This window comes from Oryctolagus cuniculus, chromosome 9, assembly GCF_964237555.1.
Source record: "Oryctolagus cuniculus chromosome 9, mOryCun1.1, whole genome shotgun sequence".
NCBI lineage: Eukaryota > Metazoa > Chordata > Mammalia > Lagomorpha > Leporidae > Oryctolagus > Oryctolagus cuniculus.
The window spans coordinates 46275321-46302083 of NC_091440.1; the positions used below are offsets into that span (position 1 = coordinate 46275321).

The 26763-nt window shown below is 38.0% G+C and overlaps 1 protein-coding gene and 1 pseudogene across 7 annotated transcripts in view; one reads left to right on the top strand and one right to left on the bottom strand.

The window, feature by feature from the left end:
• PCDH9 (protocadherin 9) overlaps positions 1–26763 on the top strand; it is a 978586-nt gene that overhangs the window by 827861 nt on the left and 123962 nt on the right. The window lies entirely within an intron of this gene.
• Positions 146–886, bottom strand: LOC127492120 (grpE protein homolog 2, mitochondrial pseudogene; annotated as a pseudogene).

Here is a 26763-nt window from a genome sequence, read left to right on the forward strand (position 1 = left end):
GTTCAAAAGAATTGGAGAGATTCATGTGAAGACAGTATCATAAAAATGAACATACCTATGATCAAATTGGCCTCCTTACAGATTATGATAAATTTGAATTTCCAACAGTATCTTGACAATTTTTTTTTTTTTTTTTTACAATACAAACCTAGTTTAATAAATAAGGAAACAAAGCAGTTCCTTGATTGCCCATTTATAGTCTTCTCTGAGACTCCACTGCCACTTCTACCTGGGCAAGTCTAATGGTGCAACCATGAAGTTTGTAGCCATCTTGTCTTACTAATGCCAGCGTGCCAGGCTGCACCCTAACACTAGCTGGCACGTGACAGATGAGTTCATGCTCATGAGGGTCGTATTTATCACCGATGGGTGCCATCCTCTCCAGGCCGTGCTTGGCAAACACACTTTTCAGCTTTGCTTCTAGGAGTGACAGCCCCCGAAAGACCTTCTCCAGAATGAGTGTCTGGCCCCCAGGCTCTGTTTCTTCAGAAATGCACTCAGTAGTCTTCTCCAAAATGTCCGCCACCTCCACCAAGTCCTTACAGAAACTCTGGATGCCAAATATCTTGGCATCTTCCACACATCTCTGGGTCCGCCTCCTTATGTTTTCACAATCAGCCACAGCTCTCTGGTATCTTATTGTTAAATCCTGGACTTCCTTTTCCAGTTTCACAGCTTTTAGCCTTAAGGCTCGTTCAGTAAGAGATGGCCCAAGCTCATCTGGAGGGTCCTCAGAACTGCAGTCCTCACCAGCAGTTCTCTGGGTGGCAGTGCTGAATGGGGGCAGCCATCCTCTGTTCTCCCACGCGGCACTCAAGGTCAAGAGGCGCTGCACCCGCTGCCGGACCGCCCACAGCGACCGCGCGGCCATGTTCGCAATCCAGGAGGACCCAGGCAGCGCATGCGCGTTCGCTCCAAGTCAGTATCTTGACAATTTTATGATATAAATATATTTTATTGGGGCCGGCGCCATGGTTCACTTGGTTAATCCTCTGCCTGCGGCGCCGGGTTCTGATCCTGGTTGCCCCTCTTCCAGTCAAGCTCTCTGCTGTGGCCCAGGAGTGTAGTGGAGGATGGCCCAGGTGCTTGGGCCCCTGCACCCACATGGGAGACCAGGAGAAGCACCTGGCTCCTGGCTTTGGATCTGCACAGCGCCGGCCATAGTGGCAATTTGGGGAGTGAACTAACAGAAGGAAGACATTTCTCTCTGTCTCTCTCTCACTGTCTATAACTCTGCCTGTCAAATAAATAAAATAAAATAAAATAAAGATAAATATGTTTATATATATGTATTTATATCCACTTTAAAATACAAAACATGCACTTCCATCGACATTACTGTATTTAACTCTTAAGTAGAGAAAATAAACTATTGCCTTTTGACTATGTACAGTATCCTTCTTACTTCTCTGTTGGTTTCAGGCAATATTATCCAAATAAAATATCTATTAATGCCATTAGAATAATGACCCACTTGTGAATGTCTCATACTTTTCCTCATTTTTTTAATCAGAGAAAATTCTTGACCAAGCAGCAATACAGTTTAATCTTATATTTACAAAAAGAACCTTCAAATTTGGGAATATACAAAATTTATTTAATCTAACTGAAATAAGGGTACACTGGAAAAGGACTAATATTTAAGCTGTATTTTCAATATCTAGCATAATAATGCATACAGTGAAATATTTGATATAAGATAATGTGTTGAAATGATTGTTAAGAATAGAATCTATTTCTGCAGCATATTAATTTTTCATATTAGCATGCAGGCATTATTATTTGATCTCTAAATTCATGAAATAGATAAGTAGCTTGAGAAATAGTGAAGGTTTTCATTACTTCTCAATTACATGTTAATTAAAATAATTTTTAAAAGAGCTTTTTTGTGTTAAGCCTAGATTTTAAAAAAATTGGTAAAAGTATATAAAAGAAGGCTAATTGGTTAGTAATCATAAATGTAAAATTTGAAAACTCCAAAGACATTAAAATTAAACTAATAGTTAACATTTATTCTTTTAATTAACATTTGGCAAACTTGCTATTATAAGTTAGTCTGATATAATTTGGTTGATGGAAATTCTAATTGACATTTAATAAGTGTGTTGATCAAAATATATGTTGTTTTGTCTTCCATTTCAAATGACAATTACCTGCTTCAATATCTCTTATATTTCACAGATTAATAAGAACAATAGAATTTTAATATTTCTCTAGCCCCAAGACTGTAATTTATATGATTTATATTTTATATGATTTTCCCAATCCAGGATTTATTTCCTCCTAGTAAATTAAACAGCTTCCTAAGGGCATTGAGCCATATTTTCCTGGTGTGCACAATCTATGCCCTGAGAGTAATTGAAGTACTCTGGGAACCATGTGAACTCCAACAGGCCAGTGGGGTGCTGTTTAGGAAATCACTACTTAGACTAAATGGTGTTCACTACTTTTTCTTCATTCTAAACAGGTTATAGCTTCTATTTTCTAATCAGGATCCACAATTCTGTGTTCTTTTTTCAGTGTCTCCAGTGCTGTATTCATCTCTAAGGAAAACATTAATAGTGACAGTGTGTCCAGAGATGAAAAGCAGAGGGCCCATTCTTGAATTTCTCCTCTCTTTGTTCTTCTTTCTAGATTTACTTTTTACCACTCAGACTATTCTCTTATTCTCTTCCCTGATTTTCTGTAAAGTCTGATGAAAATAATTTTCTTCTCCTACTCATTAATCATTTCTTCTGTAGAAACAGGTCATATAAACAGATCTCTATCCCAATTGCCTTCATGGTAAGATATTAATCTTTCTTATTTAATCAACTATTATATATTGAAAAATTAAATAATTTAATGACATTTAAGGACACCAGGCATAATATATTGACAGTAAGTATTATGGAAAGCTAAACATCAGTTTGAAAATATCCATGCCCTATTTGCCTCAGATAAATCATCTCATTTCTCAGGTAGCATGTTTCCACAACTTTCCAGGGGTTGCTTAAATAGTCTTTCTTTTTTGTTCCTATACTAAGAAAGGTAGATTATTGTATTATTTTTTAAAGATTTATTTATTTATTTGACAGAATTACAGAAAGAGGCAGAGCCAGAGAGAGAGAGATCTTCCATCCCACTGATTCACTCCCCAGAGGACTGCAACAGCCAGAGCTGAGCTGAACCAAAGGCAGGAGCCAGGAGCTTCTTCTGGGTCCCCCACTTGGGTGCAGGGACCTAAGGATTTGGACCATCTTCTAATGACCTCCCAAGCCATAGCAGAGAGCTGTATTGGAAGTAGAGCGGCTGGGACTTGAACCGGTACCCATATGGGATGCTGGCACTGCAGGCTGGGGCTTTAACCCACTACACCACAGCACTGGCCCCGGATTACTATATAATTTAGATGCTTTTATTTCATCAATGCCATATTATTCCTGGTATTCCAATGATAAGTATGATCAGTTTTACTTGATAACACTTACTTATTATAAGTAAGTAGTAAATACCTATTTAAATAAACCTACTTTTATTTAAATATAAAGGAAAATTTTTGCAGGATGAAAACTCTGGCATCAAATCATTATAAAACACAACCAGTGAAAAATCTTTTAAGTACCTTCCTAAGGACTATTTGCAAATACTAGAGTGAATACAGTAAGTAGTATTGTTGATAATCAAAACTAACAATGTTAGAAATCTGCTCATTGACTATATTGGCTTGTTATTCCTCTTGTCTTTTTTCAAGTCTATGAAACCATATCAGAGAATGATGAGATACAAACCCTAATGAATCTTAGAACTCATTAAAATGTAATCATCTGTGTTCTTGCAAAGCTTTTCTTTTTAAAGCCTCTTCTCATATTGGCAGTGCTTTAGAAATAATCATTTAATGTGTTTGTGTACTTCTTGATTTTGAAACATGACTTTCTAATAAAAGCCTCTTAGGCTAATTCTGATTTTGATAAAGTTGAGTCAACATATATTTTTAAACCTTTGTATAGTTTTGTTGTATAGTTGAAAAGTGATCTTTGGTTAGCAATATAGTAAGAGCCTGAAAAATACCTGTTAATATTGAATTTGATGCTTATTCTCTGTGGACTTACAGTGCTACACATTCTATACTGTTGATAAAGCAATATAAACCCTGAACAGTTTGAATAAGACCTCAGAGAATAGTAGAATAAAAACAGATTCTTTGTGGCCAGCATTGTGGTGCAACAGATTAAGCTACCTTTTGTGATGCTGACATCTCTTATGAGCACCTGTTGGAGTCCTAGCTACTCCACTTTCAATCTATCTCCCTGTTCATGTGCCTGGGAAAGCACAAGTGCTTGTGCCCTGCCATCCATGTGGGAGACCCAAATGGAGTTTCAGTCTCCTGGCTTTGGGCTTTGGACTTTCCCAGCCTCAACTGTTGTGGATTTTGGGGGAATGAACAAATGGATGGGAAAATGTCTCTCTCTCTGTCTCTCTATCTCTCCCTCTCTCTATAACTCTGCGTTTTAAATAAATGAATAAATCTTTAAAGAAAAAAGCAGATTTGTTAAGTTTCGGTCCCAACTCTGCTATTTCCTGGCTTTGTAACTGATCAATTTATTTAAATTGTGTTTCTTACTTTGTAAAATGAGATATTTATACTTACCTCATACCATTGATATACTAGTTAATTGAGGTATATAGAGAAACAACTTTGTATTGTTATATAAAATTATAGGATCAAAAATAAATTCTAATTATTTTTACTTTGAATAGAATATATAGAAGGGGTATTTAGGAAATATTATAGACACAGAGCAGCACTGAATGGAAACTTATTCTATCTTCTCCTAAGACCTATATACACATTGTTATTATCAAATTATTGTTATCACCAAATTTTTTTGAGAAGATGCCACTGATAAGGCATACAGACTTTTAATTAATTTAAAAGTGTTCATGATATGCCTCAAAGCTACACCTTAGGTTTGTAATATAATTTGTATATGTATGAATTGCTTCGTGTAATCTTGTGATTTGGAATTAACATATCAAAGACCTCTCCAGCTTTGGGAGAGCAGGTTTTTTTATACCAGGTGTGGGGAGTATGCAGCCCATGAGCCCTATAAAGTCCACGAAATCATTTGGTCTGGCATTGCCAGGGCAACCACAGGCAAAACATGAAATTCAATGAATCTGTAAATCTGTAGCAGGTTATTTTATTTATTTATTTACTTATTTGAAAGGCAGAATTTCAGAAAGAGAAGGCAAGTCAGAAAGAGACATCTTCCATCACTGGTTCATTCCCCAAGTGGCCACATCCACCAGGATGTGCCAGGCTGAAGCCAGGAACAAGGAGCTTCTTTCAGATGTCCCACGTAAGTGGCAGGGGCCCAGGATCTTAGGCCATCTTCCACTGTTTTCCCATGCACATTAGCAGGGAGCTGGAACAGAAGTGGAGCAGCGAGGACTTGAACTTAGACCCGTATGTGATGCCCGTGCTTCAGGTAGTGGCTTAATTCACTGCACCATAGCGCTGGCCCCAGCAGGCTAATTTTTAAGTTTATTATTTTTCATGGCCAATGAATAGTGTTAGAAATATCCGAATGGACTTTGTTAGTGAAAAGGTTCCCCACCCCTGCTTGATACCTATGCTGCAGTTCTTTGTGCCTCTCCTGCACTTCAAAATAGTCCTTATTGCAGTGCTCATCACACTGCATTTCAAATGATTGTTTGCATCCATGTCTTCAGTTCAATTCATTAAGCAAAATTCCAAGACTCTGTTCTGTGTTACTGATCAAATGAATAAAAGGTATTTACTACTATCCCAGAGCCAACAGCAGAGTGAGGAAGCAGGGAGAAACCTTAAATAGCAGGACCATGTCACCAGGTTTGTGTCTTGAACCTACAAGCATGGGACCATCATCTTACTGCCATTTAAAATATCTATTTGCTGAATGAATAAATGACTATACTGTGTTACTGCTCCACTAGAATTATTTAGCAGCATCTTTAAAAACAAATTTCCCAGCCTCCCTCGCTGATGACCAGGAGTCAAGATTTGCAGCTGTGAGGGAAACAGAAGAGATAATTTATCTCATCCTTTCTCTAGCTTTAGCTTAACATTCTTATTCCTACCCCATTTGTTTGTATTTATTAAGATGAAATATACCCTTGGCATATTAAGGGAAATAAGTATATATTTCCGTCATTAGTATAGTTAATATAGGTAACAAAAACCATTACGTTTGTAGTAGCTTTCATTGGGTGGTGGAATAAATGTTCATTTTTATTGCTCTGAATTTCTGTAAAAGAATGTAGTACTTTTAAGAATAAGAAAGAAAAGCTATCTCAATCGTTAGAAGGAACGTTTACTAAAACCAATTGTAAAATGGCCAGGGGATCTGGGATTGAATTTACCTATCCATAAGAAGGCTCTTTGAGTGACATAATATATGGATCCTAGGGTTTGACCCGGCGATGCCCTTCCCTTTTGAGTGACAGCACTAGTTTGAAGCAGGTGCATTCCCACTAGCAGTTGCATCTTCTTTATGGGCTCTGTCGTGCTGAGGATGCTCCAGATTCCAATTTGCCAACTTTCCCATCGGTGCTAAAACCTTTCACAAACTGTCCTTGGCTGTCAGCAGCAATCTCTACTGTGCCCTTGTCTGATAGTCATTCAAACCAGTTGACCTCAGCCTTAAGAACTTTTAAAATAACCAGCAAAAGTTTTTCTTCTTCATCTGTAGCTGCAGGCCATTGTTCTGTGTCCTTCCATCATTTGACATTATGAATGATGTCCTTCCCTTACTCTCACAGTTACCTTGAAGATATTTATAGACTAGGTTCTGATCCCTCTTAGGGAGCTGTGTGGTGTGGACTCTTCAATCTCCACGTTTTGTATCCTCTAAACCTCATTTCCTAATATATTTATTCTGGTAAAAATGTTCTATTATAAGGAAACTTTTATTTTTGGTATATTCTTTTTACCCCTAGTGCAGGCAAGATATAAAATTCTTAAAAAGAAGATAACAAATAAAAAAAAAACAGATATTTTTATTGTGCACATCATAATTTACATGATTTTCTTCCCCTCATGTTTATATTGCTTGCTTTTCATGGAATGGCATTGCTTTGTTTTTTCTAATTCCGAATTATTTTGCTTTTCTCAGACATGTTATTTGTTAAGTGCTCTATTTACCTACAGTCTGATGTACACTCCTGTGTTTTGCTAAATTGCAGTAGTCAGCAACAAAGTGAATTTTATGGTATGAACATATTTTGCCACAAAGCATATAAGAGACAATTTGTGTTCTTTCTTATTTTAGGTCACTATTATAATGCTGCATGTGCTAGAACTAATTAAATTGTACAAATATTGCAGTGAAACTAAAATTCTTCTTTGCATCTTTAATTCCTGCTTTGAGACTAAAATCATGTTGTACACAGGAAATGTGGCCATTAATCCAATCAGTGTTTAGTCACTGTTATTTATGGATTTGTGTTTTTTTCAGCCAATTTTACTTCTTAAATGTTGAATCCTTATATTGTAAAAAATAAAAAGTTGAATTTGAATTTTACTATTAGATTTGAACAAATACTCCATTTTTATTCATCAAAATGTGATAAAGAGTGTTGAATTTAATAATCTAGTTTATAAAAAAAGTAAGGAAAAATATCTGGAGTTATTCAAATCAGTTAACCTGGATAGCCCCATACATTCAATCATCAACATTTATTTAGTTATTACATGTATGAACACATACAGGATTTCCTCCAGTCTTTGTGAAAAGCCATATAGTAAGCATTGTTTTTCCTACTCTAAAGATGTGAGGCTTAGGGTACAAAGATGAAGTGATGTGCCTGAAGTGGTAGATGTTAACACTCAGCTGTCTGACATTTTACTATATCTGTAGACTAAGAATTGTCAGTAAAATACGATCCCATTTGAACAGTTATTCTAAGGAAGTTTAGAATGCTCTAATTGTATATATATTCAATTCAATTTCTTGCTGAAAATTTAATCCAGTCCTCAGGGGCTATAAGTTGAGCTGGTGGTACAAATTTTAGCAATCTTTTATACAAAGGTTCAACAAGGACACATACAGATTCATTAAGACTTTTTAAAATATTTTCTACATAGCATTTACCTTGTTTTTTAAGTGTTAGAATGCTATTTTTTGAACCTTTGCTTTTGATGATTTTGCTAGCCCTCCTGCATTGGATAATGTAAAACTAAATCAGGTGCTTAAAAATATATATTATCTGTAATAGGGCATTAGACCTATTGATTCAGATGCTGCTTGGGATGCCTACAACCTATATTCAAGAGCCTAGGTTCAAATGCAAGCTGGGATTCTGATTCCAGCTTCCTGCTAGCCCATATCCTGTGAGGATGCATGTGGGATCTTTGCCACTCATGCAGGGCACTGACCGAGTTCCTCGCTCCTGGCTTCAGCCTAGTCCAGCCTTGGCCATTGTGGACATTTGGGCCATGAATCAGCACATGGGAGCATTTTCTCTGTCTCTCTCTGTCCCGACCTCTGTCTCTGTTTTTCTCTGTGTGTCTGTCTCCTAAATAAACAACTAAATACAAAATACCACATAGAAAGCTAATTTCCTTTCTAAAATGCAAACTGGAGTGTAAAAGTCATTTTGTACTTTTTAAAAATATCACAAAACATGATATGGACTGTACTCCAAATGTTACTATTTTGAAAATAAAATATTTTTATAAAAATCAAAAAAGGAAAAAAATCAACCTTTTGTTTCCAAGCTCACTGCATAATATTTGATTACCTCAAAACATGTTAATTTTCTGGTTATATTATCTCTATTTATAGGCATTTTTGTCAAGTTCAATAAATTTATTTTCATCATTATCATCATGAATTATTTACTAGAAATTAGGACCCTCTTTGATAACTGAGTTTACTGTGAACAAATCATGTGAGATGTAATATCTGTTGCAAAGAGTCCAGGATTTGGTTGACATAATTATCTGGCATTCTTTTCAAGAATAATTTAGTCCTCATTTAACCCCTGATGAACCATACTTTACCTAAAAAGATAGACAAGGTAAAAATTATATTTCTTGTCCTGAAAATATGTGTTAAAGAAAAAGTCATGGGAGGAGGCAGTTTAAATATAAATGGAACAGTTACCCAGATTTTATTGCTAGACTCCTGACTTCCTGTTTAATACCATGACAAGAGCAGACTTTGGTACTTTGAACTATGGCAAAATACATGTCTAAGAAAATCAGGGATTTCTTAGTTTCCTACACATGAGAAGGCATTAAGTGAATTTAAAGGACATGTACCTATGGAAGAATAAATACCAAAATTGAAGGAAATGGAGAGATACTATATCAATAAGTCAAGTGACTAAAGAGGATTTTCCCCATTCTGTACGGAGAATGACATAATTCACATGTAACTATAGTAGTAATTCAGTTTGTATTTGGAAGCCTCAAGGTTCATGACTAAAATTAATATGATCATCTTTATTTTTATTTTTTTCAAAAGTTACTATCTTGAGGGATTTTAAGTTGTTTTGTTTGAATATAAACTATTTTACTGGTCTTTTCAAAGCAACAGTGTTAAATTGTCTGATGCTGACACTCTAGTTAAAACTTTTCTTTATTATTCTTTATTATTTTATCATGTGTTAATATGCCATAAAAATGACAGCATCTATCCTCCTGATTTCAAATTCTGTATGTAAAATCAGAATTTATCACACCTACCAAGCAGTAATTATTCTTAATACAAGATGTTATGACAAAATGCTCTAAGTTAAGGACATGAATCAAGTTATACATATACTATTCAGAAGAAAATCTACATCAATTTTAATAAATTTTAAAAGGCTAGTAACAACAAAATACAGTTTCTTTAACTTAGTACACTTTTAATAGAAAGATAGCAAAAAATGCAGAAAATGACTTAGTAAGACATTGGCCTTTAATAAATGCCAGATCACTAGAATTCAATTAATTAAAGGTATTTCTTTTAGGAATTTCCCATTAATTTTTATAGGTGCATTAGTTTCCACATATTTTCTGTAAATATTAAGAATTCTGTGCACAAGTTTCTAATGTTACACAACATCATTTTCTCTGTGTTCAGAAACAGTTTTAAAGAAAACCAAATTTGTATTGTCCTAAGGTCAAATAATAGTTTGGAAAATAAAATGTTGTAATAAAATGAATACACCAGCAAGTTAAAGGATCTGTAAGCCCATAAACCATTTTAGTGGATTGTCTCTCTGTAAGTGTGGTTTACATTGACAAAAATAAGTACTTTACATATTCTTTGGTTAAGGGCTGATTAGAACTGTTGGATCTGCTGCAATCATTAGATTGTATTAATGTTCCATAATTCCAGTACTGTGGTGTTTGCATGGAATAGTTTTTTTATTCATGTGAAGAGTTCCTTTTGAGTAGAACAAGGTGTCCATGGAGTTAATAACATCATTCTATCCCTTATTCAGTATTTTCTGCAAACTAAGAAAATTTCTTCCCCTAATTCTGCTCTGTTTTCTTGGTTTTCGTTCCTATCAACTTCTGCCATTGTAACATTGCCTCATGATGGGCATATTTATGATTTATTTGACCACAACTTATGTTTCATTAATTACAGTTGAATCAGATGTTTTCATTCCTTCTTGGTGATGAGATTGATGGAGATTAGTATTCTTCATGAACTTGGGAGTGGTCCATGTTTTGTTAACAGATAGCATGCTTACCACAGTTTTCTTAAGAAGATTGTTTCTTTTAAAAGTTAATTGTTGCCGGTGCCGTGGCTCACTAGGCTAATCCTCAGCCTTGAGGCGCCGGCACACGGGGTTCTAGTCCCAGCCGGGGCACCAGATTCTGTCCTGGTTGCGCCTGTTCCAGGCCAGCTCTCTGCTGTGGCCAGGGAGTGCAGTGGAGGATGGCCCAAGTGCTTTGCCCTGCACCCCAGGGGAGACAAGGAGAAGTACCTAGCTCCTGCCATCGGATCAGCGTGTTGTGTTGCGCCGGCCGCAGCACGCCAGCCGCAGTGGCCATTGTAGGGTGAACCAACGGCAAAGGAAGACCTTTCTCTCTGTCTCTCTCTCTCACTGTCCACTCTGCCTGTCAAAAAAAAAAAAAAAAAGTTAATTGTTTATGTATTTGAAAGTCAGGGTGACACGCCTACAAACACACATAGAGTGAGAGAGAGAGAGAGAGAGGCAGGGGAGGGTGGATTGTGTCTGCTGTTTTATTCCTCAAATGGCTGCAACTGCAGGACATGGCCAAGTGAAATGCAGGAACCAGAAACTTGCATGTGGACCACTATCTGCAGTCTTTCCAGGCACATAAGCGGGAAGCTATACAGGAAGCAGAGCCAGAACTGGAACTAGCTTTCCAATGTGAGATGCTGGCATTGAAAATAGCAACTTAACCCACCATGCCACAACACTAAATAAATCTTTTTTAGAAAGCTATTTTCTCATAATTTTAGGCTATTTATACGTAATGTAAGAGTCTATGATAGATACTCCTGGTGACATGAACACATACCCACCTGGTTCTCCCCTCCATTGCTAATATATAATTTATACCTTGGAGAATTTAGGGGAGTTCATAGGACAAAGACATAGCCATGGGTATTTTCCCCATTTTCTGGAGGTAGAATAAATTCTGCAGTCATTAGGATGATTTTTCTCCAGCCCCCTCCCTGCCAAAAAATAACAAAGGCCAAGTTCTATCTTTGATGAGGTTAGAAAATTAAAATATAAACCTATATATTAGCTTCTATATGTCTTGATATTCTTGCTTCTTTTATTGGCAAACCATGAGGAATTGAGTTATACATTCAGCATACTCGGAGGTCACTGAGTCAGTCAAAATTGCATGTCTGCTGCTTCATTAAATGTTATAACTTCAAAACCCATGGGAAATAAAAATGTGACTTTGGCCAAAGTTGTCAAAGCTTAATTATCTTTATCTGTAATGTCTTTCACAAAACTCTTTAGACAAAAACAGATATCAAGTGTGATTTCTTTGATAGTGAAATATACTCAAGCAAGCTATAGCATAGCATTCATTATGCTTTTTTGTCTAAGAGCCAGTGCCATAAAATGAAGGAGGATAACAGAACTTCAGATTTTCAAATTATGCAAAATAATTGATGTGAGCTTAAATATTAGCACGCCATTTGTTATGATCTGACCATGCTGGTGCTGTAAGCATTCTTTGCTTTAGCAAATACACTGCACTTGGGTATGTTGTTTTACTGAAGTATTACTGAAGAAGTCCCTGTGTAGATATTTCTTCAGTTTTAAAAATAACTAATTAAATATTGCCTGGTACAATTTCAAGTATTGCCGGAATCTTATGGAGAATGTAATATAGATGTGTACCTGTGTTTCTTCCCTACAAACTCAGAGATGTATATTCAAGTGGAAATTATATAAATTGGTAAATCAGATAAACTCAGATGACATTTTTTCTTCTTGCTTTTGTTATGGTTGGTTGTTTTTGTTCTAGAAGTGTAAATTTTTGACCAGTATACAAGGTATATGGTGATAGGACTTTATCAAGGATGATTATGAACACTTCTGAGAAAATCATAAAGTAAGCTATTATCATCAGCTGTACAGAACTCACTTAATTCAACATACGGTCACATTTTCTGGTCTTTTGCTCATATAGATGATGAAGCCTTAGGGTTCAAGGAGACCATCTGTGCAGCTCACCTGATGCCTATGTTCTTTCTATACCTCTCCCAAACCGTTTTTCATACCATGTCTGAATATTCCCAAAGAATTCACTCTTCCCAAGGAAATTCTCTACTCTTGAGCTTGCACAGTTTGAAAGATTTGTTCCCTGAGGATGGGAACAAAAATTCCTATTGTCTGCTCACTGTCACACAAAAAAATTCTATTACTTAATCTACAGTACAACATTCAAAATATTTGATGACTTTTCTTTTCCTTGGATTCCCATTTTCCCTCTTCTGATGCTGGTCTAAGTTTCCACATCATTCAGTGTGTTTTCGTAGGAAGTGTCTCTGTATTGTCCTTTTGGCACTCAGAGATGAGAATAGTCATCCTAGAGGTCCTGAGCAATACAGAGAAGAAGCCAGACCGTCCACCTCATTGCTGAAGATAATATTCTAAGTGTGAACCCCATGACAACAATCTAATGCTACATTGCTGTAGGATTTACTACGTGCCTAACTTTATGCTACCTATACTCCATTGTTACTGCCTGTTGCAAAGCCCTGCCTGACAGATTTAATAAATACATACAGATTCAGGGGAATGCAGCATATAACTTTAATTTCCCATAATAATATACCACCTTAAGGTGTTATTTACTCCTATTTATAAAAATACCAAACTATATATTTCAAAAAATGTGGAAATAATGTTATATCTTAAGCAACTGCTCATTTCTTGTGGTTGTGGACATGATCTGAAGCAGAATTTGAGACAACTTTTGTGACTTCTTTTCAAAAGTACAGCTTGTGGATTAAAGTGGTTCTTCCCCCCATAACCACCCTCCCGCCTACAAACCATCCCATCTCCTACTCCCTCTCCTATCTCATTCTTAAAATGCATTTTTAATTATCTTTATATACAAAAGAGCAACTCTATACTGAGTAAAGATTTCAACAGTTTGCACCCACACAGACACACAAAGTATAAAGTATTGTTTGAAGATTAGTTTTACCATTAATTCTCATAGTACAACACATTAAGGACAGAGGTCCCACATGGGGAGCAAGTGCACAGTGACTCCTGTTGTTGATTTAACAATTAACACTCTTATTTATGATGTTTTGTGACTTCTTTTTAAATGCTGATTGTTTCTCCTTGATTTCTTTTCACTAGTTTTCTTCCATGAACTGGTTATATACATTATGTACCTGGGACACCTCTAACAGTATCCACCTGTTATCACCTTACCTTTCAGCTGTGTCTCCCACTCCTGAAGATGGTTTCAGAATATTCTAGTCACATTTGTTTCCAAGTGCACAGCAAAACAAACAACACAAAATTCCTTCACCCCAACCTGCAAAAATAGCAATATCTATCAAAACAGCTTGGGATTCACTGAAGCAACAACACTTAGAATTTAGTAATGAGGCATTCCTCTGGCTTCACATCTGTTAGCGTTTTTTTCACTGTAGTCTGAGATTCAAAGGGAAACCAACAAAAATTCCTGACAATGATCAGGAAATATTCTAAAGAACTGACAAACCAGACTTCCATTCTTACAATTTTTGTATTTTTGAAAGAAGGATTCGATGCAGCCTTATTAAACTTAATTTATAGTATTCAAACACATTACGGTAACAATCAAATTTACACTACTTTAACATTATTTATCTTTTAGGTGTGTGGTGAGCTAATAGTGATGCATCTTTCATTTCTCTTAATTTTTCCTATTGTTTTATTTTTCTTATTTTACGTTTCTCTTTATTTTCTTAACGTTCTTATCTATCTGGCTTTCAGATACTATGTTATTTATTCTTTGAAGTTGAACAAGGCAGGGGGGAATAAGTCGATACTCAAGAAAGAGCCTAAGGATAGGGTAGTTTAAGATCATGGTCTTCAGAGAAGGTGGAGCATTCTGCAGCACGACAACTGAGAGTTGTTACACATTGCTTGAACTTTGTCTACCCAATTACAGTAAAAATTTTTAGTTGATTTATTCATTTGTTGAAGCTGGAGATAGGGAGAAAGAGAGAGGGCTCCCAAGAACTGGCTAACTGCTAAAATTCTTACAAAGGCCAGAGCAGGGATGGAGCTGAAGGCATGAGCCAGAAACTCAATCCAGGTCTCCCATGTATGTGTCAGGAATCCAATCACTTGAACTATCACTGATGCCTCCCACCATCTGTATTAGCAGGAAGCTGGAGGCAGGAGCCAGAGCCCCGAATCCTATCCCAGTACTCAGTTAGGGATGCAGCTATCTTAAGCAGTAGGTTAAATGTCCATCTCTAGAAGAGAAACATCCTGCAAAATTCTAAGCTTTAAAGTTGTTTAAATACTGGGCTTCATTACTCATGTTCTTAGGTCATACAGAGTTCAGCTGCACAAAGCACATGTTTATTTATTTGTGTCAAGTTAAAATAAGATCTATAGGATCAAAGATAAAGTAATCTGTACCCCTTGAGTACCTGTTACACTAAAAGTTCTCTAAAGAAAGGAAGGGGGCGATTTCAGATTGCTACTATCTTTTCTGTCCAAAAGGGCTTACTGATGTGGGGGACCTTAACAGAGTTAAGAGTTACGTGTAAACTCTGGGTAACTAGCTAGAATTTTATTCTATACACGCTATGCAATGTGACATATGCCAAAGTAAATAACTTTTGCAGTTTTATTGGCCTCTCCACAATTTTGTATAAAACCAAACCCACTTGTTTATTTTCACTGCAGTTGAAAAACACTGACACATGAAAGCAAGCTGATCAAATCTGTCCCAAATTGCAGAGTGAAATTTAAAGTGTTAGGGAAAAGTTGAAAACAAATGAACTACATAAAATGCATGTCTAGTCTTTGATTTTCTCCATGTAGTCTTCTTTTTAATCTTTTATGTTAGAAAGGTATTTGTCTTTGAATTTTCAGGTATTTGAATAAAAAAGGCAGTTTTCCTCTGTTAATTCTGATAAAAAAAATTTTAGTGGGGGGAAAACACATTTTGATGTTACATGCCGAAGGAACCAGTGTTACATCTGAAACCAAGCAGGTGAAGCTGTGTCAGAGGATAATTTATTCACACTGTTTAGAGAAGCACTTGCTTTTTGATGATCTGCTCTACATCACAGGTCAGTAGTTACACAGATTAACTTCTTTTTCTCCTCAATTTACTACAACTCAATTTTTTAAAGCTTTCTGAATTAAAAACCAGTCAGAAATTTAATATTTCTTAGACAATTTAATCAAAAAGGTATACCTATATATTCTAAGTTGTCCTTATAAAATTATAGAAATTGTTCAAGTATGTATATACATTTTAAAAAATAGAGAGAGAAATAACTCCCATCCACTGATTCATTCTTCAAATATGTGCAACAGAGGAGTTGGATTATGTCAAAGTTAAGTCAGGATCTCAATGCAAGTCTTCCACATGGGAGGCAGGACCCTAATCGTTGGAGCCATCATTGCTGCTTCCTAGGATCTGCATTGAAAGGGAGCTGGAATTGGGAGCAGGAGCTGGGAATTGAACCTAGATATTACAAGGAACAGGAAATGAAACCCATACTCTGAAGTGAGAAACAGGTGCCTCACCTGGCATCTAAACTGTTAGGCCTTAATACCACCACCGATTGATTTTAGTCAGCTGACAAAAATGAGACAGAGACCAGGGGAACCAATTAGTATTAAAAATAAATACATGGTTTTGGATACTGAGATTGGCATGGAAATATTGTTAGCGTGAGGAACAAAGGGTGTAACTAACTCAGTACCATTTTTCAAAAATCTAACTGTATTTTAATTTCAAAATATGAACCTATCTCCACTGAATAAAAAATGATACTGAAGATTAAAGAATGTATCATTTAATTTATAAATAAACAAAGAATGGCTATAAGCCTTCTAAGGCAATTGAGTAGCAAAATCAATAAAATATTCTGTAAAAAAGTGATACAGTTCAGAAAAAAAGTCTCCTGCCTTACCTGGCCTGTATTTACACCAAGGAAGGGGCCTATTCGTGATGCCCCCTCTGACTACACCACAGCTGAGTCTCAGGTGTAACTTACGGAGTCCCAGCCATTAATATCTGCTGTCAAACAGGATTCACAGGTCTGTATGCATGTTTTTCCACAAAAGTTCAATAGTAAATAATTATTTGATAATTTTTTTGACAGGCAGAGTTAGACAGTGAGAGACAAAGAGAAATATCTTCCTTTCCATTGGTTCACCCCCCTAAATGGCCCCCACGGCCCGTGCTGTGGCTGGCGCGCTGCACTGATCTGAAGCCAAGAGCCAGGTGCTTTCTCCTGGTTCTTCCATGCAGGTGCAGGGCCCAAGCACCTGGGCCATCCTCCACTGTCTTCCCGGGCCACAGCAGAGAGCTGGACTGGAAGAAGAGCAACCGGGACAGAATCTAGCGCCCCAACCGGGAGTAGAACCCTGGGTGCCGGTGCCACAGGTGGAGGATTAGCCTAGTGAGCCACAGCGCTGGCCGATAAATGTTCTTATACTGGCCGGAACCGCGTCTCACTAGGCTAATCCTCCACCTAGCAGCGCCGGCACACCAGGTTCTAGTCCCAGTCTGGGCGCTGGATTCTGTCCCAGTTGCCCCTCTTCCAGGCCAGCTCTCTGCTGTGGCCCGGGAGTTCAGTGGAGGATGGCCCAAGTGCTAGAGCCCTGCACCCCATGGGAGACCAGGAGAAGCACCTGGCTCCTGCCTTCGGATCAGCGCAGTGCACCAGCTGCAGCGCACCGGCCATGGCGGCCATTGGAGGGTGAACCAACGGCAAAGGAAGACCTTTCTCTCTGTCTCTCTGTCTCTCTGTCTCTCACTGTCCACTCTGCCTGTCAAAAAAAAAAAAGTTCTTATACTGCCTATATAGCTCATGCAATTAGTTTATGGTGTTGAAGGGAGAACTGAAAATACTCTGCAGGACCTGCTCGATGACATTCCTATTACCTGCGTTTCTATAGAAGCACCCCTTATTCTAAAATAACATTGGATTTGGGTGTCCATTGACATATCCATAAGAGATTGTTTCCACCAATATTGAAATATAATTCAACATTGCAATAAAAATTCATAGGATGACCTTACAAAGTAAAAGCTATAAACAATTTAGAGAAGAAACTAATACAACGTGTCAAATTTATCTTTTGTACTGCCTCCTAAGTGTTTTAGATTATCTATCTATCTATCAACTGTCTATCTTCCCAGATCAAATTCAAGCATGCTAACCAGGTCTTCAAAATTGCAATAAGCTGCATTTCAGGGAATTTTCTGTAACATTTAAGACAAAAATAGAAGATGAAAGAATTTTTTAAAAGATTTATTTATTTATTTGAAAGTCAGAGTTACAGAGAGGCAGAGGCAGAGAGAGAAAGAAGTCTTCCATCCGTTGGTTCATGCTCCAGATGGACACAATGGCCAGAGCTGTGCTGATCTGAAGCCAGGAAATTCTTCCAGGTCTCCCACGCAGGTACAGAGGCCCAAGGACTCAGACTAGCTTCTGTTGATTTCCCAGGCCATAAAAGAGAGCTAGAATGGAAGCTGAGCCGCTGGGACTGGAACCAGCACCCATATGGGATGCCAGTACTGCAGGCAGCTTTACCAGCTACATCACAGCGCCGGCCCCTAAAGAATGTTTCTTTTAACCACTGCACTAAGGGGTAATTATCTAATTCATTCCATTGGAAGAAAAAGTTCCACTAATAAAGGATTTCAGTCATCATGTAGAAATATGGAGTCATTGGAAAGTACAAAATATTTTTCCTATGGTGCGAATACCAATTGTCTAAGGAAAATGCAAGTTTTAGAAATTTAAGGAGGGAAATTAAAGTACAATATACTACCAATTATTATTTTTTTAAATTTCTTTATTACCAATTATAGGGAATAATGTAAGCAAATGGTGAATCTGTTTGAAGAACCCTGTCAGCAGTTAGGTTGTTTAGATATTTTTTGCAACTTATGAGTCTTAAGGCATATTACTATGGAAAGTCCATTTTTTGGAAATTATCTAGATCTTTACTAACAGAGAAACAGGAAAAAGATAGAAGTCTTCCATCTTTATTAGGAAAAACAGCACTTTTCTCCTTTTAAGGTAACTGACTTTTTTTAATATTTATTTATTTATTTTGAAAGAGTTACAGAGAGGCAGAGAGAGAAAAAGTCTTCAATCCACTGTTCACCCCCGAATTGGCTGCAATGGCTGGAGCTGAGTCGACCCAAAGCCAGGAGCCAGGAGTTTCTTCCAGGTCTCCCATAGGGATGCAGGGGCCCAAGCACTGGGACCATCTTCTATTGCTTTCCCAGGCCAGAGCAGAGAGCTGGATCAGAAGGGGTGTATCCAGGACTTGAACCAGCTCCCCTATGGGATGCCGACGCTGCAGGCAGCGGCTTTACCCACTACACCACAGCGCCAGCCCAAGGCAACTGACATTTTAAAACTGTTGCAAAAAGAATTGCATGATTGCAACTCGTAATTCTTTCAGAAGACCTGAATTCAGCGAGAGTTATGCTCACTTCCTTCTTTTCTTCTTCATGCTCAGCAACATTTCTGTCCTGCAGGAACCCGCCTACCCATTAAGAGGTTTAGATAGGACTGCGCTGGCTGAAAAGTTTAGAAATATCTGGTCTTCCACTTTCTGGAACATGAGAAATCAACAATTTGGAACAGTAGCCTCCAACCTTAAAAATGGCAGATTTAGCTTCCAGTGTCATCTCAGGAATATTCTGCACTACATGTGAGTGCCTTAGCTTTATGTGAGTACATCCCCTGTCCTAAACCATTTTGAACACATAAATTGTGTTTTGCAGGATGTTAATCTTTCTGTAGAGAGCCTGATTCTACTTGTAGCTTTCCTACATGTGTCATGTTTTAAATTGACTTTGAAATTCTTTTTTTTAAAAACTCCAGAAGTCTAATTTTATTTTCATATTCCTATTATTATCATTACAGATAAAAAATGCAAAGGCTACTTTTCTGATATTTGGCATTTTTAGTTTATTATGTGATATCCAAGTTAAACATTTTAAATTGATTTCCCATGTGAAGCAAGTTTGAGCCAACCATCTGCTCAGGAGAACGGGAAAGGCACACAAAACTCATTCTTTCCTGCTGGTGCTTCGCGCTGCTGTTAGATGACTATTGGGAACCTTAAAATAGTATTGCCAGCTTTAACATTTCAGAATATAAAGTAGGCATATGTGTTTTCTAGGGATTTGGGGCAGGGAGGGTTGTGCTTAGACCACTGGGACTAACTAACTAATTAGGTACTGACGTAGCTCAGGCCTTACATGGCCTGCTTCCCATCTCAAATTCATGATTCAGCAATTAAAATATGAGATGATCTTGAATATATGGATCACCTGGGAACCAATGTCTAGACTTAAATATTTTAACAATAACTAGATTTTGCCAAATTAATAGCTTTCAATTTTTTAGGATGCAAATGTTAGAGAAGTCTAGTTTTGTCCTGGTTACAAATTAGGTGATCATCTAGAGGTGAAGAGATACTAATTCAGAGAATCTGTGATGATATTCAGATGTAGGAAATATTGAAAACTCTTTTGGATTTATAGTGAGTCCAATTCTAGAAGAGAATTCCTGAAAGTATGATTATGATATTTGCTAGTTTGCCATTGCACAATATGCTTTAGTACAAAAAAAGAAAGCAATTAGTTCAATGCTGAAATACTCAAATCTGAAAAATGAAGCTAGATTTTTAAATGCAGTAAATATTTGTGTTTTAAGTGACCATGAAATTGTAAGGAAGTGAACATAGGTAAAGATGTTTTTCATTAAAATATACTTTTCTCAGTCTTAAGCCATATATTTATTTTCTAATATTTATGAGTGTGGTTTTTTTTTTTTTTGCCTCCTGGCTCCTTTTCTTCATATATCAAAGTCTCTGTAGTATTCAAGCATTAAATCTCTCAGCTTCTACCCAATCTAGTCACATACACACTCATCCTCATTTTTAATCTCTTCCTCTCTTCCCCTCCCCTCCCTATTCCTTTCTGTCTTCTTTCCATTATATTACCTAATCCCTACTTATAAAGAATTTCTATACTGTCTGCTCTCCTTCACAGAATCTCTTAAATATATTTCTATAACTTTAGAGGTAGGAAGATTTTCGGCCTTAAATGTCAGTACAGAAATATTTCCCCAGAAAACGTTAAAGGCTAAAATTTATCAACTGAAACAGAAATAGTAATTTTGAAGCAGGAGACTGTTTACCATTTCATGCCATTTAATGTAAGCTTATTCAATGATTTTGTGTATATGACCTCCATAATTACACTTTGAAAAAAAATTTAAAAGATAAAACAGAGAAGAAAAGGAGGAGTAGGACGGAGAGTAGGCGAAAGCAGGAAAGGAGAGGAAAAAGAGAAAATATATGCATCTGTCTTCAGTTATTCAAGACCCAGACAATTGGACATTCACAAGGAGTTATCCAGAGGTTTACAGTGGATGCTACAATTTAATGAAAGCAAAACAAATGGAAGTGAAAGAGCATAATTACTTTATTTTTGCACTTTTCAAGAATATAAATTATATTTTCCCAGTATTCTATGCTATGTTATTCCCCATGTTTTCCAATGTATATCTAGAAAAAAAAAACATTTTTCATAGCTTTTATCAACATTTTAAATTCTCTACTCCACGTCAAGAAAATAGTGAATGAGGATGATTCCTCTCTAGTATTCTGCACTTCTTGTTGATCGCCTGCCTTTCAGAATTGAGCCTGCCAACACAGGGTCTTCAACTCTGGTTATTTTCACTTGAATTTTGTTTAAAATCTGAATCCTCTGTCTCAATTATACAATTCACTTTGGTCTAGTGAGCCTGGCTTTATATTCTTTAACAATATTTAAAATACTGAAATAAAATGGTCTACTTTGATGAAAATTCATTAAATAAGATGTAATTTAAGGACGTGAAGAGAGTCATCCCTGGGATTTTTTTTTTTTTTCATTTCAGTAGCCAAAAGAGTATCCTGATTTATCTTAAGTAGGGATCTCAGAAATACTAAAATTGGTGAGTTGTAGCCTTCCCTGTGAAATGCTCAACATTAAACTTTAATGTTAAAATTTAACGATGTCTGCAAGTTATGGTTCTAAATGAGACAAAATGAAAACAAATAATCTCCCCATGAATATTGCAACTGCGTCATTGAAAAGTTTAAAATGCGATGCATTGCAAAGATCTGCATTAAGTGCTACCTACACAAAAATCACAACTCCAAAAACAGCGCTAAAGAGCAAGTATGCCCCCACATGGCTAGGATGAGAGGAATACTGTCCAAGGGCAGGCCACACAAATGACCCCCCTCTGCCACAGTGTAGTAGAATAAATTGAGAATAATAAAGAAGTTCTCTCTATTAGAGAATGCAAACCTGTGTGCCTTATTGAACACAGTATTTAGCATGCAAGAGTGAACATAGATTAGAAGAAAGAGATGCTGTCATGGAAGCAATCCTAAGCCTCTTCCAGGGATGTTTCTTCTCTCTCAGATATTTTATGCTTGAGCATGTTTACTGCCGCCTTTTTCATGGCTTTGTTAGTATCACTAGCACTTTACACTTTGTAAAGTTTCCCACCTCCAAGGGAAAATGATGAAAGTCGTTCAGGAGTAGGACATCGCTCCTTTGGAAAGGTTTTACCCTCTAATGCTTTTTAAGTGCGTCTTTTGGGCTGTAAGTGAGATCTGTGCCTTGTTTCTGAGATGAGCGTATAAACTCTGTTTTGGCAAGCCATTGCGTTCTTTAGTTGCCTCTTGGGTGCTTCTTTCTAAACCACTATATATGGTTTTGCTGAATCATGGAAAAATAGGAATTTTTCTGTAGCTGAAAATCGCAGAGTATTTTGAAGAAAATAGCAATATTAGATGAAAATACAGTAAGAGAACCTGAAACTTTTGGCATAAACAGATATAATATTTATGTATTTTATGATCATTAATGCTTCACTCATTTAATGATATTATGTATTCTTAAAGATATATATATATTCATTTGAAAGTCAGAATTAGAGGAAGAGGGAGAGGCAGAGAGACATAGAGAGGGAGATCTTCCAGCCATCCACTGGTTCACTCCCCAAATGGCTGCAACAGCTGGAGCTGAGCTGGTCTGAAGCCAGGAGCCAGGAGCTTTCTCTAGATCTCCCATGTGGGTGCAAGGGCCCAAGTACTTTCGTCATCTTCTGCTGCTTTTCCAGGTACATTAACAGGGAGCTAGATCAGAAATGGAGCAGCCAGAACCCAAATCAGTGCCCATCCGGGACGTGGAGCTGCAGCCCAGGCCTTAACTTGCTGTGCCACACTCTGGATCTTGTATTTGTTTTTCATCACAGGTCCTAGTGATACAATGACATCCACAAGGTCCCCCTTATATAGTTTAAATTCTAAATAACTCAAAATTAAGAATATAACTTTGGGCTGGTGCCGCGGCTCAATAGGCTAGTCCTCTGCCTGCGGCACAGGCACACGGGGTTCTAGTCCCAGTCGGGGCATCGGATTCTGTCCTGGTTGCTCCTCTTCCAGTCCAGCTCACTGCTGTGGCCCGGGAGTGCAGTGGAGGATGGCCCAAGTCTTTGGGCCCTGCACCCACATGGGAGACCAGGAGAAGCACCTGGCTCCTGGCTTCGGACTGCAGCGGCCACTGCGGGGGTGGGGGGTGAACCAAAGGAAGACCTTTCTCTCTGTCTCTCTCTCTCTCACTGTCCACTCTGCCTGTCCAAAAAAAAAAAAAAAAAAAAAAAAAAAGAATATAGCTTTGGGTTTAAATAGACAAATTGACAAATTACTAATCTCATTAAGATGGATATGTGTTTATCTATGTATTTCAGAAGTAGAGAGATCCAAAGAGAAAGAGACAGGGAGACAGACAAAGGAAAACAGTTGTAAAACTCCCATCCACCAGTCTACTCCCCAGATGCTAGCAACAGCAGAATCTAGAAATTCCCTCCAGGTCTCCCACATGGGTTGCAGGGACTCAAGTACTTGTAGTATTACCTGCTACTAAACAGGTACACTTAAGTATAAGACTTGGGTATACCAAATAATGTCTTCACTGCTGGACCAAATGCCAATTGCTGTGCTGTAAATTTTCTCTACCACAATGTTGTCATGGCTGAATGACAGATTACAATCTCTCTCTCTCTCTCTCTCTCTCTCTCTCTCTCTCTCTCTCTCTTTGAAGATTATGTATTATGTTATGTAATGAAAGTAAGGAGACAGAGGCACTTAAATTCAGAGAAGTAAACACTAAATATTAGAAATTTGGACATGTGCTTACAGTCTAATAGGAGCACTTTATTCATTGACTGTGTGTGTCATAAATGTTATCTGCCGCTCCCTGGCAATTCTGTAAAGTATATATAGTCATCCATTTTTAAGATTTATTTATTTATTTGAAAGGCAGAGTTACAGAGAGATCGATGGAGAGACAGAGAGAGGTCGTCCATCCGCTGCTTCACTCCCCAAATGCCTACAACCACTGGAACTTGGTCAGGCCAAAGCCAGGAGCTTCATCTGGGAATCCCATGCTGGTACAGGCACCCAGTGACTTGGGCCATCCTCTGCTGCCCTCCTAGGACATTAGCAAGGAACTTGATCGGAAGCACAGCAGCCAAGATTTGAACTAGCACCTATATAGGATGCCAGCACTGTAGGCCATTGCTCATACCACTGTGCCACAGCACCAGTGCCAGCCCCCTGTAGTCATCTTGTTTTTTTAGCTGAAGAATTTGGGGCTTAGGGCAAGAATTTAATTAAAACTCACCCAAATCTCACAGCTGTTGCTTGTCAGAACAAAGACAAACCAGGTTCATTGGATGCCAAAGTCTCTGTGTTTCCACTGCATTAATCTGATACTTAATCCAAAGCTTCCACTGCTCAAAGAAACCATTTTTCCGGTTTTCTATTTAGGAGGGAAACAAATTATACCTTTCTCTATCCCCAAGCGTGCATAGGGAAAGCAGCAAGACATTGTGCTAACTGTCCCATATAAACAGCACTCTGGCAATATAACTGAAGAACAGATTTGGCCATACACTAATGAAGTAATCCTTCTTTAACATCACCTCTTCCCTAACTCATTCCATGCTAGAGCTCTGTGGCAGACCTTCCCCTTACATGTAAGACCTCCATCTAATACATCTTCCAAACCAGGACACTGGGGAGAATAAAAGGGAGCACAAATAACAATCACTGTGGGTTACTTGTTGGAAAGCAGCTCTATTCTGGAGAGAACCTGCTTATAAAAATCGTAAGTTGGGGCTGGTGCTGGGTGTACCAGGTAAAGCCACTGCTTGCAGTGCTGGCAACACATATGGTCACTGGTTCGTGTCCTGGCTATGACTATTCCAATAAAGCTCACTGCTATGGCCTGGAAAAGCAGTAGAAATCACCTGTACACCCACATATGAGACCCAGAAGAAACTGCTGGCTTCGGACCAGCCCAGCTCTGGCCATGTGGCCATTTGGGGAGTGAACCAATGGGTGGAAGACTTCTCTCTCTCTCTCTCTCTCTCTCTCTCTGCCTCTGCCTCTCTGTAATTGTGCCTTTCACATAAATAAATAATTCTCTTAAAAAAAAACTCTAGATTTACATTATATATTCAATTAAGAAAGTGTTGATAGCCGGCGCCGCGGCTCACTAGGCTAATCCTCTGCCTTGCGGCGCCGGCACACCGGGTTCTAGTCCTGGTCGGGGTGCCGGATTCTGTCCCGGTTGCCCCTCTTCCAGGCCAGCTCTCTGCTGTGGCCCAGGAGTGCAGTGGAGGATGGCCCAAGTGCTTGGGCCCTGCACCCCATGGGAGACCAGGATAAGTACCTGGCTCCTGCCATTGGATCAGCGCGGTGCGCCGGCTGCGGCGGCCATTGGAGGGTGAACCAACGGCAAAGGAAGACCTTTCTCTCTGTCTCTCTCTCTCAGTGTCCACTCTGCCTGTCAAAAAAAAAAAAAAAAAAAAAAAAAAAAGCATTGACAGGGCCAACATTGTGGTACAGTGGGTAAAGCCCCCCCCACCAACCTCCCCACCCCTGTTAACACCAGCATCCCATGTGGGCTCAAGTTTGTATCCTGGCTTCTCCACTTCCAATCCAGCTCCCTGTTAATGTCTTGAGAAAAGCCACAGAAGATGGTCCAAGTGTTTGGGCCCTTGACATCCATATGGGAGACCCAAATAAATTCCTGGCTCCTGGCTTCAGTCTGGCCCAGCCATCTGGGAGTGAACTAGGGGATGGAAGATCACTCTCTCTGTGTATTCTTCTATTCTTTAACTCTGACTTTTGAATACATACGTAAATCTTAAAAAAAAGAGAGAGAGAAGTGTTTTTTAATCCCATATGTGGACTGATAAAGTCACATCATTAATGTAGCTATCATTCCAAGATAACCACCTTCTATAGCTATGCAATCCAATGTACACATCTCCTTGTTCCTTCAGTCCTAGGGAAAATCTGGCATATTTTCCTTATAGCCTTTGAATTGTTTTATGTTCAGAGGATCTACAGATAAAAATGGTTTATCTTCTTCAAATCCTTGTCCAGTACCCACATATATAAACTATGTGTTTGAAGGAATAGTGCTTTGTGCAATGAGTGGTTGAATCACGGCTAAGTATCTGCACAGAGAGGGATCATTTGTGAACTGTAATGCAAATTTTGTTAGCACAGAAACCACTAGTTATTTGTAGCAGTTTCTTATCAAACCATCAACTTGGAAACTGCTAGGTTAAATTTCTTGAATATGAATGATAAACAGAAGTGAGTGAATAATAAGCAGAGTGTTCAGAAAAGGGATTGAACTCAAGGTGGGTGTGGGATAATAAAACAAATAGGAATAGACAATATGTGGCTACTGTGGTTTGCTTTAGATTTTATTGAGTTTTAGAATTCATCTAGGACTAGTTCTTTTGCTGAAATAGATTGGCCCATCTTTACCAGATATCCATCTTTACCAAACACCTATGATGAAGGAAATATAGTAAAATTTACTTTAAAGCAATTGTATCATATAAACATATTTTTAAAGATTTATTTATTTGAAAGAGAGAGATCTTCCATCCGCTGGTTAACTCCCCAAGTGGCTGCAACAGCTAGGGCTGGGCCAAG